A 19809-nucleotide genomic window follows, 5' to 3' on the forward strand; every position below is an offset into this window, starting at 1 on the left:
ACACAGGCATATCAAATAACACCCAGTCTCTGCCCCCGCATACAATACCAGTCACATTACCCACACCACTGCTGCTCTTACGGACATTACATCACAGAACAGGGTAGCTGATGTGCCCACACGAGTGGGAAAGCGATCAGCTGTAGAGGGACCACCTTATTTTTTATGCTGTATTTTTTTTTATCCCTAGTTTTCTTCCTTACTGCCTACTATGTAAAGCAATTTCCATCTGTTCTTTTACAGGATGTATGTAAAGCGCTCTGATACCTACTGGTTAAGCTAGCGCTATATAAAACCCAAAATAAATAAAAGACGGGAAGAACAGTTATAGCTTGCCGTCTAGGGAGGGGGGGCAATTTTTACACCCACGTGTCAAGCACCGGCTCTGCATCCTCAGAGGCAGCTGCTGCCTCCCAGACCTGCTAATTCCATCAGGGAGCGGAGTCCCACCCTGTCACCAAATGCTCTCAAAAGCTGTAATCGTGCTCACAACATGGTGCAAGAGCCAAAACTCGCACATCAAACGAGATTCCCAGCCTCCACCCCTCCCAGGCAAAAGGAAACCACGGGACCACCCCAAAACACTATGCTGGTGGGAGTGGCTTCGTCCCACACGGCACATAGAAGGCACTCCTATAACCAGGTATACATCCCTTTTCACGGGGTTCACAATACAGTTCATGCTGGTTGCGATTCCCTTAAAAGCATTTTTAGAGACTCTCCCTTCTGCCCCACCACAAACACGTGATAATAAATCAAGGATTTGCCAGAATGAACAAAAGAGACGTGACCTGCGATAACACCACTTGCACGAGGAAAGTTCACTTCCCAGCCAACCTGTGGCAGGCGAGCTGCAGAGGCTAAACTTTGATCCACACCCAGTTGCCTGCAATGAACCTTCTGGGGAGTACCAACTCAGCGTGAAACAGCCTGGAGCAGTTCTCTGACGTGCAACATTTGAACATACCACCCCCTCCATCAAGGGATTCCAACACAGAACAGGCACACAGGCTCTGTGCGGGGCGTTCCTTTTTTCCACAGAGCCCCGAGGTAAGAAGATTTTCACAATATTTGAAACAAGGCTGTTGGGACTTTCTGCAACGTAAAAGAACAGGAAACATTGACCACCGCACCCAGCCCCCTTAAGACCGTAGCGCGAGTTTGGCAGGGGGGGGGGGTGCATTTTCAGACCGGGTAGTAAAAACTCCCCCTCAGGCTCAACTTTTCTATTATTCAGGCTCACCTCTGCAGATCCGGGAGGTAAAAATCCACAGAAAATCCAAAATAACTGCCCTCCGGTCCGGTGTAAACTGCTGGGTTCCCAACATCCAGGTTAAATCCAAGAGCCCCCGGGCGGAGGAGGCACAGGGCGAGGAGAGCCGCAAGGGCGGGGGGGGGCTGCCATGGTTGGTCTCCTGGGTTCTCTGTGCGGACCGGCGCTGCTCTCTGCCTCCTGTCCTGTCTCTACGGCCCTTGCTGCGGGCTCTTTCCTGCCTGTGAGTCACTGCAGCGGGGCCTGGGAGTAGTCTGCTCAAAGTCACCAAGCCCCCTCTAATTCCGGCGCAGGGGCCCGCCTGCCCCAGGCATTGGAACTAATTAAGTACGTTCTGTGTGCTTTTCACATCACAGCCTTAAGCCCTGCCCCCCCCTGCCCGGTGACATAATGCAATTATTCGGAGGCCGCTGTGTCTCTAGCCCCCTTCCTTTAACCTTTTTAAACCGCGAGAGGTGCACGGCTGGGAGAGGACCAGGGGCCCTTCACAAACGCCAGAAAGGGAAAGTTGCGACACCTCAGGTGTGGGTAGTTAATCCAGTCCTGTGTTTATTCATTGCAATATGTATGATACATGCAGTTCTAATACTTTCGAATTAGAAATACGGGATTCCAAGGCTAGGTACAAACAAGTCAGGTCCCGGGCCGGCAGCCAATCACAGCGCCGCCCGGGAAATGACGTCACAGGAGTGTCCCGGGCCGGCAGCCAATCACAGCGCGGCCCGGGACAAAGGGGCGGGGCTTAAAAAAAGCACCAGAAACGCCCCCGAATCGCGTTTTCAAGAGAAAGCGCGATTGACAGCCTCTGTCTCCCAATGGCTAGTCTCCATTTATGGAGCTAGCCAATTGGAAACAGAGGCGGTCCAAACATCCCTACTGAAAACAAAAGTTTTCGATCTGGGAGGGGCTTTGCCCCTCGCCAGGTCGAAACCTAAAAATTCAGCTGGGGGGCTCAACCTACAAAAGTTTGAAGACCTCTGCTCTATAACCTGCAGCTGCAATACAATGTACAATTCTCTCTTCATGCATTCTTATTTTTGGCCACACAGTGTCGCACTAAACTCCATCACCACAGAGTTTACATAACAAAATCACCTTGACTGGAGCTAGGACGCTGCCGGCTACTTGAACACATGCAGACGCACTTTGGAAGGGTGATTACCGACGCTCCACGTCTCTCTGGGAAAGACTTTCAGGTGCGTGCAATAGAAATCATGACGTCGCTAAGTGACTGATATGCAGAACAAACTTTATTAGTGGTCAGATAGTTGTATTTCATGGCTAAGCGGTTTTCCCCAGGTGGGGCTGTTAGGAACACCGGAGGGTAGGTGAAATGTATTCTTCCATCTCACAAACGGGCTAAAACGACACTGCAGCAAAGGAAGACGGACGGTCAGTGACTATTAAATACTGTTAGAATATACCGGTTATATTCAATTATGTACTACTGTCTCATAATTGTTTTGGGAAATATACAATTGTGACTCGAGGCTGCAGCGCATGTGCCTAGTTTGTTTGTTGTCTGTTGATCACTGGTGTGCAGAGGCAGGCTGCACCGCATAACCCAATGTTACATTTTATGTATTTCACAAAGATACATTATTTATCTGAAATTCTCCTGCCAATGTTTTTGCCAAGAATACTTTCGCTTTGCTCTTTTTTGAACAGTGTGCGTCGTTGGGATTTCTGGGTTCCAGACGGGGTCTAATAGCGTGTTTTGCAGTTTTGCATCACTGTTGCCGGGCGCAAAAGTTTTGATCTGTGTATGCCGAAGCAGACCTTCTGTCTGCCACAGAACGCAAACAACAGCAGCAACACAAAGCGAGAGACTGCTTCTGTAATCCAACCGAGCAACCCCTCTATTTAAAAAGAACATGATGTCTGAAAGTAAAGCACCAGGTTAAACACACTGTGCAAAAGTGTTCTGATGAGATTTGGTTTATTGCAGATCTGTCTTGTTCGGCAGCTCTGAGCTTTCCCTGGGCTGGAGGTAAATAAATAACTCATCCAGTCAAGGGTTTTGCGTTGCATTCTAGGAATCGTAGTCCGACTAAACAGGAATATACATACCAAAATAGAAAACAAAAGTTTAACAGAAGGGCTTCTGGCGCATGGGCATGGGAAACTTTAAAAAAAACACCTTTTTTATTAAGGTTTACAGAAACAAAGCGTGCTTCAGTCAACAATGAGCATTTATCTGGCATGCATAAGTCTATTTCGTATCAGATAATGTCGACAACAAGCATATAGCTGTTACAGAACAAACAAGCATTTGCAATGCAATAGGTCTCACATTTGTGAGAGTTAGAGCTATTGACGTTGTAAAGGACAATGTATTTTACCTAAGTGTTTTCTGTTTGGAGTGGAGTGAATGTGTGTGGTGTCAAGTGGTTTGGATTGGAATTGAAAGTTGTGGAATTGTGTGGTGTGGATTGGATTTGTGTAGTAGAATAATGTGGCAAGGTGTGCCGTGTAATTATGTGGATAGTAATTATGTGGTATTGAGTGTACTGGAATTATGTGGAGTGGGATTGTGTGTCATTGAGTGGAATTATGCAGAATGGTAATTTGTGTTGTGGAGTGGTATGTAGTGGAGTTTACTTATGTGGTGTGCTGTTAAATTTTGTAGCATGTTGTAGAATTGTGTGGTGTAGATTGAATGTATGTGTTGTGTAATTGTGTTGATTTGAATTATGTGGTTTGTTAAATTATGTGGTGTGGAATGGAAATGTGTAGATTTGAATTGTGTGGCGTGGAAGTGTGTGGTATTGAGTGAAAACAATTTTGAGTGGTATTATGAGGCATGGTGTGGAGTTATGTGGAGTGTTGCTACATGACATAGACTGAATTTATGTGGAGTGGAGTTATGTGATATGAAGTAGAGTATAGTTATGTGGAGGTTAACTATGTGGTGCCAAGTGGTATTATGTGGAGTGTAATTATGTTGTGTGGAGCTGAATTGTGGAATTGTGTGGAATTATGTGGCATGGTGTGATGTATAATTGTACAGAGTGCAATTATGCAGCATGTTGCAGGGTTGTATGTTGTGGAGGGTAATTATGTGTTTTGGAGTAGAGTGTAAATATGTTGCTTGAGTGTAATTATATAGGTTGAAATTAACTTATGTGTAGTTGAATTGTTTGCAGTTGAATTGTGTTGTGTGGGGTGTAACTATGGATGTATGACAGTACAGCGCGATCATTTTGACCACGGTACTTTACATCGCGGTTTTTAAAATGCAAGTTGTTACAGCGACTTGCGTTGGAGGGCGCTGGATTGAGGATTAATATGATTTTCTATTCCAACTCCAGCCCAGGTAACAGGAGGGAAGTTGTTGGAATAGAAAATCACACTATTCCTTAACCAAGAGCGCCATCCAGAGCAAGTCGAAGTAATGACTTGCGTTGTAATGGCTGCATGGTAAAGGTCGTGCGGTGTAAACACCGCGTTGTAAACGATGTTTCCCGTAACTATGTGATTTGGAATGGTATTAAGTTGCATGGAGTGCTATTATGTGATGTGGAATAATGTGGTATGGAGTGAAGTGGAAATATGTGTTTTTAATTTTTAGGATTGTAATTATGTGGCATGGGATGTTGTAGAGTGAAATTATTTATAGTTGAATTGTGTGACATGGAATTAGGAGATGTTCAAATGTGCTGTGTGTGGTAGAATTAGGTGGTGTGGATTTGGACAAGCCGTGCACGCTAAGCCTTTTATGTCATGGAGTATAGATTTGAGGATTGTCTCTTTTTCTTTGTAAACATAATATGGGCTGTTTCTTTAGCTTCCAGTACATTTCTTCTGAACAATTTGATAAGCTCTGTTGTATCATTGCATTGTGTGACTTTGCGCATGTAGGGAAGAAAGAGTGTCTGGCAGATGTGCGAAAAATCATCCTACTTCTCAGTAATACCTTCCACTCTTCTAAGCAGTAATTCCTATCCTTGAATGAGTAACTTGTTTGCTTTACAAAGAAAGTTAGTAAAACAAGTATCTGCTTTGCAGCCTGTGTAAGAAGCAAAGCTTTTAAAGGGACTTGTTTTCGTGCAAAGTATTGCTTTTCCCAGTTCACATAGTGAATCAAAAACATCTCCAGATTATAATAGGGTTTACAGGATAGTGCAATAGCAGAATATTGCTACGTGTAGATCGGGTGAGGGCTACAGGCAGTAAATGCTTGATACGCTAGTTGCATAACAAAATATCATTTTTTTTATTATCCTCAATTAGTTATTAGTAAGGAAGGGGGAAGAGAAGCGTTCACCGATAGCATTTGGTTAGACTTAGTGGAACAAAGAATGCTGTGGTCTGTGGTAGATGCAGCCCAGAACAGGGGCGACTCATCCATGTGAGCGGAGGAGCGTTGCCCCACTGCTTTCTCGCAGTGTGAGAAGCAGAAATACAAAATGGTATAATAAATACCATTTTATGTTTCTGCTTCTCGCACTGCGAGAAAGCAGAAGGGTTTGGTTGGGAGCGGGTGGGCGGGTCTGTTTGAGGGCAGGGAAGGTGTGGCTTGTCCAATGCTGTGGGCGCTGACTGTTTGGGGGCCGACCAATCCAGTCATGCATACTCTCTCTTTCTCCATGTAGGCTGCATGTCGCCTTCATGGAGAAAATGGCCTCCTCATAGACACCTGTGTGGTTGACTTCCCAACCAATCACAACGCTGCCATTACAGCGTTGTGATTGGCTTAGGGGAGGGAAGCGGCCTGCTTCCTGTTCCTGCGGAGGCATGAAAGCAGGAGTCGGAGCTGGGAAAATGCAGGACCTGGGACAGGACCCCCCACCCTCCTCGCGTGACCCCCCTCGTGATCCCCCTCCGTGACTCCCCGTGCTGCCAATGAAAGGAAGTGGAAATGCGCTTTAGACGCTACCGGTATTGATGGCTGCTGGGCCGTCAGTGGTGTCACTGTTGGTTTAATGACATGAATCGTGCATTCTCTCTGATGTTTGGCCTTGAGGTACTTGCTGATTGGAGCTACATATAGGATCAGGTATGTCTTTGACAGGAAGTATGGTTTAGTGGGGCTTATAGTGTAAATTAATATTGGCGTGAGGAAACAAAAATCGGACCCTTGGTACATTGAATTTTATTTTGCATGCATCATGTAGAGGATGTAAAGTAGCAGGAACTCCTTTGGTGTCGTAGCAGCTAACAGGAAGAACTGTTTTGGAGTGGTCAGTTGAAGAGATAGTTTAACATGTTTTAAACAGTGGCACTAAGGAGGGCAGCAGCTGAAAGGCTTTGTCTGCGCTGGGTGTCTGGGACTAGGGGGAGTGTTTAGCGATGGGCAAAAAGCAATAAGGTGTGGATAATGGTTGGGTTGGTCCCATGCTGGTTCCCCAACTGTGGCCAAAGTTCCCTCCAATGAGTCAATGCTCATTCTTACAATCAAATAGCACTTGGGGGCCCCAACCATACATTACGTGTCACATCTCACAAACTGTTCAGCATTTTTATTATTAACATGAATAGGAGCCTTTCCTTCAAAAGATCAGGTTCCACCCTGGGTACAAAGATGGTCGTACTCTCTCTGCTGACTCTGCGGTAAATCGAATGAAAGCCTACTACACTTCCTGTGCATCTGCTCCTCTGTAAACCGCTTAAGACAGAGACTACTCTGCCCCGCCTTTCGGGCCCTCAAGATAAGATCATGCCGTACTGCAATGCTGACATTATTGGACAGTAAATCAATCCAGCTCTCTTGTAGGGCCGCCAAGTTCTTGCTACAAGTGAACAAACTATTAACATCAATTCGGCCACTCTAGATGAACAATGGCTGCTGTGGGGTAGGGAATCTTCAGACAAAGATGTTGGCATTCGTCAGTTGAACTGTGCGCCCACTTTCCATCATCTCTTAAAAATCTTGCTGTCAATCTCCATCCGAGCACCCGCTCACAGAGCACTTTATGGACCATTGTTTTTAGACAATTGCTTCTGTACGCCAAGAAATTTTAACTGAGAGTTATTTTTTAATCTATGTTGCTTTCTCTTAGCATGTCTTTTCTGTCAGATTTGTATGGTTTAAAATTGCAATGATTTTAATTCATCTGCAAAATAAAATACTATTGAGTCAAGTCTCTTCTCCTTGAGGTGATGGGATTGGAACCCCAATTTTAATATGTGAATTGCGCAAAATAATTTACTAATACATTTTTAAAATCAATTCTGTTTTGCCAAATATTAATTCATTTTGACACAAATTAAGTAATTTGTGTCATGAATAGATTTGTTAATTTCAAATGCCTTGCAGATCACTGGTCTCTTAAGCAAATCAAGTAAGACACCAAACACTACGACAATTGACTTGTTTAGCTTTTTAGTTTTTTTAATAACAACAGATGCCAAAATCTACTCCAAGACTTGAACTATTGGAAATGCTTTGAAGGAGATATTATACGATTATTGATATTGAGTACTTTAATTGTTCTGGTTTCAGGCGATTAAAGGTAGCAGGGGTATCTTACAATCACTGGCAATAAGTAAAATAAGGACCGCAGCAGACACCTAGTCGGGAAACATTTACCAATCATGCATAGGAAGATACATCATTGAGGCAGACATACACAGGCCTGGACATTTTGGAAACAGGAAGTGGGGAGTAGGAAGGCGATTCTCGGCTGGGGTGAGAGGTCTTAGTACTACTGGGTCATAGGGCTAAACACTTGTCCCCAAAATGAACACTTTTGACACAAAAGAAAGAGGCAGCATCAGTTAAGAGGGAATCGGAGACAGTTTTGGATGCTTGGCAACAGTAGTTGTTGGGCTCCCGCCATTACAATAGTTTACTTTTGTTATTTGGTTTCCTTCCTCGGTTCTCCAGGAATTGTAAGTAGGCCTGTTAGGCAGCAATTTTGCTTGTTTCTGTTCCCTCTCCGTGTCCCTGAAATTACCATCCATGGGGACAAGGACATTCCTCAAACACTACTTCCAAGAGCCCATCAAGTTCCCGGTCCAGGTTTAAAGATGAGCCCATTCTAGGGCTTACCACCCTTTTGGGTCTCCAGCGTAACCTGGCACCTGGGAGCCTCGTCACAACGTAATCTGTCACCTACCTTGGTAAACCACACTTCTTGGGCAGATTGTAGAGTAATTGTTGTATAATTTTGTGTCCAGCAAGTTTCTGCGGCTATGTTATTATACAGAAATCTGAAGGTTCCAGTGGGTGCCGTCAAAGTCATTGGGATTAACAGGTTTCATCACCCTGCCGGAACACTGCTGTTCCTCTCCTCCCCTCCCCCTTCATTCCCTTAATAGTGTAATTCTAATCTTGCCTTGTACGCAGGCTGGGAGGTCGCTGCCCGGGTAAGGAGCATAGACCATCTCCAATCCTGAGAAACCCCCACAACTCTCAAATCAGACAATTGTGAACTAAAGAACAGGGTTCAAGATATTTACAGTCCTGAAGTTGGAGTTGAGGGCTGGTTTCATGCTTTGCAGCCGCAGTACTAAATTGCACAATTGGAATATGGTTTTTCAAATCACCCTTGGCCCTCATGCACTGAAGTGTTTGCACTTTAGAAAGTCAAGTGTTCTGATCTACCGTAATAAATCCTGGTACAAAAGATAGCGAAAGTAGCAGAACTTCCTACTCGCGCATTATGTGAATGTGATAGATGTCAATGTAAACAACCTTTCAAACCTTCAGTTAAATGCTAAGAGCTGGATATAATGAACTGAATGCTTCTTCCCTCCCATCAAGATGTCCGGTGTTACCTAACATTGAAGAGCGAGAGTGTGTTTGCAGTGGGATTAACACGCAAATCCCCATCAATCAAAGCCAATGTACGCAATTGCTTTGGTCAGCTATTTGGAGAGTATTTGATTGCCATCCAAGAGTATATATAAATATTAAAAGTAAAGCAAATACTCAGAAGGAGAACCTGCTGCATGCTGAATGTTTGGCACTAACAAGGCCTGTTGGCAGTTTTCCTCCAGTTTTGGGCATGAATGTTCACAAATGGTGCTCAATACAAGTCATTGGCGCAGAAAGGACATCATGATCCCAGCTACAGCTCTGAAAACGTTGTCAGAGCAGAGTTATTATTATCCTATTATTATTAATATTATTTGGTGATGTATATAGCTCACCAGCTAGTGTCAGCCCATTACAGTAAGATCTTTACCCAACAAATAAAAGGTGCTAAAAGGCTAACCCAAAGAGCCATGTCTTGAGAAGTTTCTTGAAGACCATAATTTTCCCGGTGGCACGGAGCTGTAGTGTGAGAGTGTTCCACTGCCTACAAGCCAGGTGGAAGTAGGCGCTGCCAGACCACTTTTTCCTTCTGAATCGCAGGATCACCTCTAGCAGGGAGTTGGAAGACCTAAGTGACCTGATCTGTTGATACAGGGTAAATTTGTTGGACAAGTACTGAGGGCCTTTATGGTAGAAAGCTCTATGAATTTGAACTTAGGGGTCTATTAGGATGGCTGTCGGATGACCTCATTCACCCAGGATCGCAACCCAGAAAACCGCTGGTTCCATTAGCATGGCGGTGACTGCCGCGGCGGTGAGATTTTCCGCCCGCCACTTTTCCGACAGTAGCAGTCCGCACGGTTGCCTGGCGGGCGGAGACGGACCGCTAAAATGGGGCCAGTGCAGGGCCAGGCTCCGCTGGCATGATTATGATGCCGGTGGTAGCCAGCCTCTTCGCAGCGGTGGAACCGCCATGGAAAGGCATGCGAAGAATGTCTCTGGGGGCCCATTGCAAGCCCTCAATGTGTTTGGGGGGGTGTGGGTGCACTGGGGGGGTTCATGTCCCTGTACCAGGTGGCAGGCACTGTGTAGTGCCTGCCACGCAGTAAAGGGATATGCAGGACATGCTTTTTTGGACATCGCGGCGGTGCTGCTAGCAGCAGCAACCACGCCGATCCGACCGCCGCGATCAAATTTCGACTTCAGAGCATACTAATTGGACCGACAGTTATGCCGCGGTCCTAGCGGGCGGTGCTTTCCCACTACCATGGCGGTCGGAGTGATTTTCTGACTGCCATCCTAATAGACCCCTAAGCCTTTGAACCTCACAGTTCTTTAACGGGCAGCCAGTGCAGGTCTTTCAGAGCTGGATGGATGTGAGCACTCCTGGGAAGTCGCAGCAAGAGCCTAGCGATGATATTCTGCACCAGTTGCAGTCTCCTCAGGAGGTAGGCAGGCAAACCCTTGAAGAGTGAGTTGGCATAATCCAACCCAGCAGTGATCAAGGCCTGGATCACTATTTCTCGCTTCGGCAGAAGGAGAATATACAGGATTTGTTTTTGTATTTTTAGGAGGCCAAAGCAATTACCTACTACCTCTCCCATCTGGGGAGCAAAAGAAGCAATGTTGTCAAATGTCACCCCCAAATTACGCGCTACCGTAGCTGGGGGAGGCTGGCCAAAGGCCATTCATTGTCCCAGATGAGAGGGTGGGGGGTGGAGGGGAGGTCCAAAGAGCAAGATTTCTGTCTTACCGTAATTACATTAGAGACTGCTATCACACATCAATTGGAACACTGTGGTTACACATTCCTTGAAATTACTCAATGCATTGGGAGTTTTTTGGTCTAGAGTGAGGAGCAATTGTGTATCATTAGCATAAGAAAGAATATGTATGCCAAAAGATTCTATCAGATTCGCTATGGGGGTTTATATACACATTGAACAATGTGGGGCTCAATGCGGACCCCTGAGGAACTCCAACACCCAATGGTTTGGGTTTTGAGGCGCAAGGGGGGATCCAAACTGATTGGCATCTATCTGCCAGAAAAGAGCACAACCAAACCAGGCTAAGCCACAGACAACTATAGTACCGAGACGCTGCAGGAGTGTGGAGTACTGGACCGCATCAAAAGCTGCAGATAGAGCCAGTGCGACTTGCTTCCCCTGATCTACCGCTATCCTGATGGTGGGAGGGATGGAGTAGCATATTCTGCCCTAAAAAGGCAGAGAGTTGTTTATTAATGAGTTTCTCCAGTATCTTTGTGAAAGCTGGAAGCAGAGAGATATAGTGGTAGATGGCAAGATTGGATTTGTCAGCCAATGGTTCCTTTAGGACTGGAATCGGCTTAGCTTGTTTCCAGCCACTAGGCACTGTGGCAGAGTTCAAAGTCAGAGGGACAAACAATGTGGTTATTTAGCAATCATTTGCACTATATTGGTCTCAAGAGCTCAATACACTGAGTTATTGACCAGCAATGCAGCCTTAACCTCCTATAGTATGTGTTCCAAATATTTCTTGCTTCCAAAACAAAAAGGCAGCAATATTTAAATTGCCCACAGTCAGCAACGATAATAGTTTTTTGGTCTAAGAAAAAAAACGATGGGAACAACTGGAAAGAGACCCGAATATTGTCTTCTTTAACAAAAGGAGGAAACAAGTAGAGGTCTACCTGGCTTGAACTCATTATCTCCAGTGATAGGGCATTAGGACATTGCCGGAATGAAGATCAAAAGTTGCAAAAAGAACATAACACACCAGAAACAGGCCTTCTCCATCTATTCACTGACGATCTAGAACAACATTACTGTAACAGTGATCATGCTTGGCCCTCCTTCAATAAAAAAAGAGCTGTAGACATACCTCTTCAAAGAACAGTACACCTCGTGGCTTATATAATTCCCCTTTCCCCACCACATATAGCAGAGTCCCCTCCACAGTTAAAATTATCATTGTTCATACATTTTGCCTCATGCCCCATTAAAGTACCTGTTAGCGTTAATTAGACTTGTGATATAAAAATTACCACATACTTACATAATTCACAAATACGTACATTCAAACTGTTGGAAAGTGGAATTTTATGTGGTATGGCTGGGAGGCCATACCATGTAATATTATCACAATACCCCAAAGATGGTCCTTGGATTTGCACTAATAAATCCTAAGCTCAGTCCTGGTAGAGTGGCAAAGAGCAGTCGGGCTTAACTAGAGGAACATGTGTTAAGCATTTCAAAGTGCCAACATGGATGATAAGTAATTTGAACAACTCGAGAGAAATCCAACACCAATTTATAAAAATAGTGTCTTTTTAAGCAATATTAAATCAGTGAAGCAAAATACATTGAGAAAATAACAATGCGCTCAATGGCAAAATCCACTAATGACAATTGGGTTCTTGCAGATCGAGTTATTTGGAAAGGTCATGCAGACTCCAGGACCAGGCCACAACAGTCATATTAGTTTTATCTAGCCCGTGGAGCCTGCATGCTGAGTTGTTCTGGCTGTATTTGCTGCTGAAAAGGAGCAGGAGGAGGTGGTGTTGCTTTTACTGCTTACACAGTACTGCAAGAAACAAAATGCAAAAACACAACAGATACGCAGCTGCTGACATCAGATGATGGTTGCACAATGTTCTCTGTAGCTGCAGCGTCAAGTGTAGGGTCGGTTGCTGGACTGGTGACCAACAAGCCTTGGCAGCGGTAAGTACAACAAAAAGCTCTGGGAACTTCACTGGGTCCGGGGCACTCTTGTAGCATCCTGAGACTTCGGGGCAAGCATGACTACAAATTCCACAATGCACTGGATCACCTGAATTTGGGCTGTTCCTTGGAGGGACAGATGGCTAGTGATTCTTTAGATTTGGTGAGTGTTTTTACCTGCAGTTTGCAGGGGACTGGTGCCACTAGCCCAGGGTAGACTGAGTGTGCTTCTGGCTTTCACAAGCATCCCTCTCTTTGAAAGTGTTCTGTTTTAGCCAACGATGAGGGTTGTTAACACAGTTTCAAGCCTATTGCCTCTGGGAAAAAGTATTCCTTTTTTGCTTTGTGCTGGTGGGCGAAGTCCTGTTGTCAGCGATATGGATCTCCTCTTGGTCCTTCCTTTAAGTAGGTTGTTTGGATCTGCGGTTCTGTTGTCAGAGGAGCCCCTAAATCCTAGATTTAGGGGAATTAGGGATGTGGGAGTTAGCAGTCCATGAGCATCTAGTCCCTGCAGCTTGTCCGCCCCTGAGGTGACCACATCCGCTGGTGTAAGTCACCTTCTCTACCCAGATCCCACTATTTTGGGACTTCTAAAGATGGCAGAATTAAATTGTAGGTGTACATACCAGGCTGCCCACTCTAGAGGTGGGGCCAGCCTTCCTATGGGGGTGTACACCTCCTGCATAGCTAAGTTCCTGCCTCGGTGCGCTCCCACTTCGGGCAAAGGGAAGGATGTTTCCTTCTCAGGGGACAGTCCACATGCATGTCAGAAGCACTGTAGCATTTGAAGCTCACCGCTCTGATGTGCAAATTCTAAAGCTATCTGGGGAGAAGGGAGGTGTGATCTCCTTCCTGCCCAGCCTTTGTCTCTGACTCCTGCGAGTGGTCACACTGTCTGGCAGGACATCTGAATCATGTCTTGGTGGCAGCAGGCACAGGAAAGTGAGGGCTGGTGAGCGAAAACACAGTAAAGCTGGGACAACCAGGGTATAACCTCTAAGGTGCGCTCTGGGTGCATGCCACATCACCCAGGGTGTGAGAATTGTGTCAGGGTGAGAAGGCACATTGTTTGATACCAAACATGACTTATTTTAGTGCTACCATAATGGAGCTGCCAATCTTGAGGGTACCCGTTTGTCAGCCCATGTTGTCCTTTGAGCCACTAACACATATAGTGGTTTCCAATGCGTAACAGCCTTATAGAGACATATAGGCTTGCACTTACACTTCCACAACTTAAATATAACACACCCTATCTCCTGGGCTGAGGAAGGAAGTGCCTTACATACATTAAAGGCAGTGTAGGTGACTCTGCCAAACATGGTGAGGGCACAGCTGAGTTTGAGCAGTTTGCAATGCTCCTAAAGTCTGCACTGGCATGCCTGCTGTCAGTAGGTTGCACGTGCCACCCTAGATGATACAAAATCGTGCTGCAGCCCTGGGGACACCTTTACCACCAATGTCCTAGGTAAGTATGGTCGAAATTTGCGAATTCGCAGTCGCGAATTCGTGCGAAATTGAAAAAAAAGTCCGCGAGTTCGCGAATTTTTCCGCGAACTCGCGGATTTTTGTGCCATTTGCACAAATATGTGACCACGTGTGCCTGTAACTTTGACAGCGTGCCAAAAGGCGCCGAGGTCCCTGAGTGAGCTGGCCATTATAGTGGGGACGGGCGGGAAGACGTTTCATATCGCTAGTGTGTGGTGGATGGGGCCAAACGGGCAGGGTTTCTATGCAAGTTCACATGCGTCTTGTTTATAAAGGGTCAGAGACCGAGCAGAGCAGCAGATGAGGAGAAAGCAGCCTCCTGGTCACAGGAGCTAAAAGGGGATGGTGCTCGGGAAACTCATGGATGCAAAAATACGTTTGGCACAGGACCCCAGAATCCTTGAGATGTCCAAGATAGCTCTGCTGCACGTGTTGGTACAAAGCCATTCTGATCCTGCTCAGTGGGTTCAGGCGCATGCAGCTGCTGCTGGACCATGTCCCATCTCATACTAAACTGCCCCGTACAGGCATATGCTGGCGCTGGGCAGTAGGGTGCAGTGGCATGCGGGTGCTCCACGCCTGGTACATGCGCATACCGGTGCCGGGGGGACACGTGTTTATTGGTGCTGTGTAGCAAGTTATGACTTTACATTTTGACTGCACCAGATGGTGGTACCACCTATATGGATCAGGAGCATCCAGGCACCAGACTTCATGGTGCAAGAGCATAATGGTGCTGTGCGGTACTGGTATATAAGTACTGGGGGCAGGGGACACTTAGCACAATGTGTGCTCACACCCAGAGGGCTCCCAGGCAATTGAGCACACATTATTTCACACTGAGAGGGCTCCGGGGCAGTTCAGCAGCACAGGGGCTCACACCCACTGAGCCCCGGGGCAGTTCAGTAGCGCGTGGGCTCACAACCCCTGGACAGCTCAGCAGCGCAGGGGCTCACACCCGCAGGGCTCCCGGGCAGTTTAGCAGTGCCACCCTCTGGTTCATCACTGCCACCCTCTGGTTCATCACTGCCACCCTCTGGTTCATCACTGCCACCCTCTGGTTCATCACTGCCACCCTCTGGTTCATCACTGCCACCCTCTGGTTCACCACTACCATCCTCTGGTTCATCACTGCCACCCTCTGGATCATCACTGCCACCCTCTGGTTCACGACTGCCACCCTCTGGTTGATCACTGCCATCCTCTGGTTCATCACAGCATCCTCTGGTTCATCACAGTACCCTCTGGTTCACCACTGCCACCCTCTGGTTCATCACTGCCACCCTCTAGTTCATCACTGCCACCCTCTTGATCATGTTATGTTATGTTATTATGACTTCTATAGCGCATCACTGTCACCCTCTGGTTCATCACTGCCACCCTCTGGTTCATCACTGCCACCCTCTGGTTCATCACTGCCACCCTCTGGTTCATCACTGCCACCCTCTGGTTCATCACTGCCACCCTCTGGTTCATCACTGCCACCCTCTGGTTCATCACTGCCACCCTCTGGTTCATCACTGCCACCCTCTGGTTCATCACTGCCACCCTCTGGTTCACCACTGCCACCCTCTGGTTCACCACTGCCACCCTCTGGTTCACCACTGCCACCCTCTGGTTCACCACTGCCACCCTCTGGTTCACCACTGCCACCCTCTGGTTCACCACTGACACCCTCTGGTTCACCCCTGCCACCATCCGGTTCATCACAGCACCCTCTGGTTCACCACTGTCACCCTCTGGTTCATCACTGCCACCCTCTGGTTCATCACTGCCACCCTCTGGTTCACCCCTGCCACCCTCTGGTTCATCACTGCCATCCTCTGGTTCACCACTGCCACCCTCTGGTTCACCACTGCCACCCTCTGGTTCACCCCTGCTACCATCTGGTTCATCTCTGCCACCCTCTGATTCATCACTGCCACCCTCTGGTTCACCACTGCCACCCTCTGGTTCACCACTGCCACCCTCTGGTTCATCACTGCCACCCTCTGTATCACAACTGCACCCTCTGGTTCACCACTGTAGATTATGGGGAGAAAGCAGACCTGCCCAGCCTCAACCGGGGGCTGGTTAATGTGTTACTGAATTTGAGCTTCAAGTCCGGCACCTGCTTCCTTATCTGTAAGTGCTTCCTGTTGTGGTTTAATTTTTGTGACAGCCTGGAGCATTGTGCCATACTTGTAACTATTCTCTGACCCTGCTTCGAGGGTCAGAGCAGGGTCAGAGAATAGTTGCAAGTAGGCAACAACTCTGGAGGCGCCACTCAGGAAGCACTTACAGGGTTACAGCAGGTGTCAGAAGCAGTACCTGAAATATCCAGATCTCCGTGGGAGCGAGCGGCTATCTTCGGCGAGGCTAATTTCCGAATTCCCGAACACCCCTGCACCCGGATTGCTCCAAGCCCAGGAATGGAAGGGAAAGGGGAAGTGGATAACAAACAACAAAGAGAGTCTTCCACACTGGTGTCTCGTACTACCTCTGGAAGGAGTGGCTGGGGAACACCTGCAACAGGGAGCAGAACATTACTAACGTTCTAATAATTCATGGACAACACACTCTCTCTCTCTCTCTCTTATTAATACCTGGTTATTGTGTGGAGTTAGCTTCTCTCTTAATGAGTCCCAAAAAGTGAGGTGATGGTTGGTACTCTTGTTGCTTGTGTAGAGTGGTTGAAAGAATGATGTGAAGAGTAGAGGTGGTAGACAACAGTATTACCATATGCATATAATATATACTCTCATCTACTTAACGAATTTCGAGAACACTCGAAGTCTTGTCACAAACTGAATTTGAATTGTTCTGAACAGTGCTAGAGTTCTATTCACTGGAAGGCTCTGAACCAAAGACTGGGCAAGCACTGGAAAACGACCGCACCGGCAAGACTGAAGAATGGAATGTTCTTACCGCAATTCTGTGTACTGCGGGAGGTACTTGCCCACTGGAACCAAACCCAGATGAGGAGCGCTTGACTGCAAGAGTCCGCACAGCCTGACACAGGCCGCGGAGAGTCCGGGGAAAACAACCCGGAAAGGCAGGAATCCACAGGTATAGAACGAGAACACACTCCAGGGGTTCCGGAACTGAGTCTCTGTGAAAACTGACTGGAAGTAGCGGGAAAACTATGAGAGAACGCGGTGAATTGACAGGAGCCAAACTCAGGGCGTCTAACTGCTGGAAAGGGACAGTTGAAGTGCGCCACATAGAACGTGCGGAGTTGGGAAATGGCGGACTGCTGAAAAAGACTAGAACGCTAACTGCATCGAAATGGCGGCACAACCCGGAGGCGGCTACACCTCTGACCAAACGTGATCATGAGCTAATTTCTGCAAGGAACCCCAAAGTGGGAACAGCCTCCAAACCGGAAATCTTCCCCTAGCTGCCGGGACTGACAGAGGTCTCTTGCTGGGGGTCGGCATAGTCCTGACAGCAGGTGCCCAAGTTGAAGTTAATTTCTTTGTAACCATTTTGTAAATGGTTACAAATTAGCTGTAACTTGGGCACCTGCTGTAACCCTGTAAGTGCTTCATGTACTTCAGTTTTTGAAAATCCGTTCCGAACCCGATTTCGCGGATTTTTCTGCAATTTCGCGAGATTCGCGGACCGAGAAATTGCAGAAAATCCGCAAATTCCACGAACGGAACGGATTTTACGGCCATGCTTAGTCCTAGGTGCCCCTGGTACCATATACTAGGAACTTATAAGGGGATAAAGCTTTTGCCAATTTGGGATTACCAAGACAAACATAACAGTTTTAGGAGTAAGCGCATGCATTGGGGTATGGGCAGTAGACTACAGTGCACTATCAGAGTCATAACAATCAGCATTTGGAGCAAAAAGTGTGGGTGGCCATACAAAAATGGGCTCTTTCCTACACTTACATACATACATGAATGCGTACATACATACATACTAGAGATATTTCAGGGTCAATGGGGTAATAGTGTCACTCTATACTTCAAAGGGCATTCAATTACATATTAATTTTGTTAGTTATCTATGTATTTTTAAATGCAAACTTCTGATAGAAGCCTTCTTGTGGCACTTTTGCATCATAAAGAAGACGTTTGTCTATGTTTTTTTGTCCCCAGCCATTACAAAGGTGGGTCCATGTCAGTAGAAGGTCAGGGCCAACTGAACTAACTGAGCTTACTTAGCTGTTGTCTTGCTTAATTGTTGTTTTCTACTCCTCTGGCATTGGACCCTGTCCATTTAGATGAGGACTGTAGGCATAGGAGCTTCAAGTAAAGCTGAAAATGGTTGGAAAGGCTTTTTAGAATGTATTGTTTCCATGTTTAAAAAAAAAAAAATCATGTTAGGCGAGTTAAGTATCCGGAGGTTACAGCAGGCACATTAGCCGTGTGCGTACCTTAATAGGATTTACCCTGGCCTGTGAGTAACATACACATGTCTGCTGCAAACGCAAACATGATTTATTTTTAAATATTGACTATTGTTACTAGGTCTGGTTGACTGTGCCACTGAGCCGTACTGAGAGAGGATCTCCGACTCCACCACATATTCATTTAATTCTCTGCAAGCTTTTGATCTTCAAAAGGTGTATTCTTCCACTGAAAGAGTGCTTATTTCACATTAAGGTAGAACTCATGCTCAATACAGTAGGCCTGGGTTAGCTATATTGACATGATAAGTAGCAAACTTTAATTTAAAGTTATGATCAAGGTTTCATTGGTAAAAGTTATGTTAGATGCCATTGATCTGTTTTGTTCATTATGAAATATTAAAGCAAAGAAAATACATCTGATGTGTTTATTGTGAAAAGCATATGGTAAAGGCATTAGATCTGCTTACCTGAAAAAAGCTACGACTCCTAGATTTAGGAAGGAAAGGTGGGGAGGGCTCTACTTTTCAGCTGCCACTGCTAAGCAGAGTTCTTTAGTAGATAAGAGTTTTGATGTTGGCTATGTCATGTGACAAACCAAGGGGGTAGGAGATTTTCACTGTGTTTATCCTACATGAACCCCCTTCGGAGGGTTGTATATTGTTTTGCCAATTCTAATTTGTACATATTTGTAATTGTACACATAGTATTCAGCTACATTTGCATTACATTTCATATCTGGACGGAGAGCCTTAGCTGTCTATCAGGCTCTTGTAATCACAAAATGTCCTAAAAAAATGCATGCACATATAGAAATACATTGAAGGGCTTTTGGTCAGCCGTCTTCAACTATTGATCTTTTAGATGATCTTTCACATTCTTCTTCTGCCTATAACAGCATACTGCAGAGGGTTATGGGCGAGGCACTTTAGCCAATGGCTGTATTGCCCTGTGAGGGAAGGCAATAGACATGATGAAATGTTCAAATACATCTAAAAGCAGTAGCACTTCATTGCCAGGGTGGGTGGGCCAGTCCTTAAGCTTTACCCTTTCTCATTTCATAGGTTCACTTGAAATTTTTTCCTCCTCCCTTTTTCATCTTGTTAAAATGTGTTTACAGTGCCCTGCAGTTCCATAGGCAGTTCCATAGGCAGTGCTCCAGGGCCACTCGTTTAGTGGTAATTGTATCTGCAGTGTACTGTATCCCCTTTATCCTCTGCTGCTTAACTGGTCGGCCCTCTGTATGCTTTTTGTTTCATGTATATCATATTGCCGTTAAGCTGCTGTCACACTCTATTGTGTT

General features: G+C 46.2%; 1 protein-coding gene across 2 annotated transcripts in view; it reads left to right on the forward strand.

Annotated features, from left to right (window-relative positions):
* The first annotated feature begins 2389 nt into the window (after positions 1-2389).
* The window catches only part of LOC144799873 (uncharacterized), a 434568-nt gene continuing 417148 nt past the window's right edge, over positions 2390-19809 (forward strand). Inside the window, exon 1 of one of the 2 annotated variants that reach the window (XM_078671473.1) lies at positions 2390-2469. The gene's annotated coding sequence lies outside the window, so the exon portion shown is untranslated. The remainder of the gene's footprint in view (positions 2470-19809) is intronic. The other variant, XM_078671474.1, reaches the window with a different exon arrangement.

Source organism: Lissotriton helveticus, chromosome 12 (assembly GCF_964261635.1).
Source record: "Lissotriton helveticus chromosome 12, aLisHel1.1, whole genome shotgun sequence".
Taxonomy (NCBI): Eukaryota; Metazoa; Chordata; class Amphibia; order Caudata; family Salamandridae; genus Lissotriton; species Lissotriton helveticus.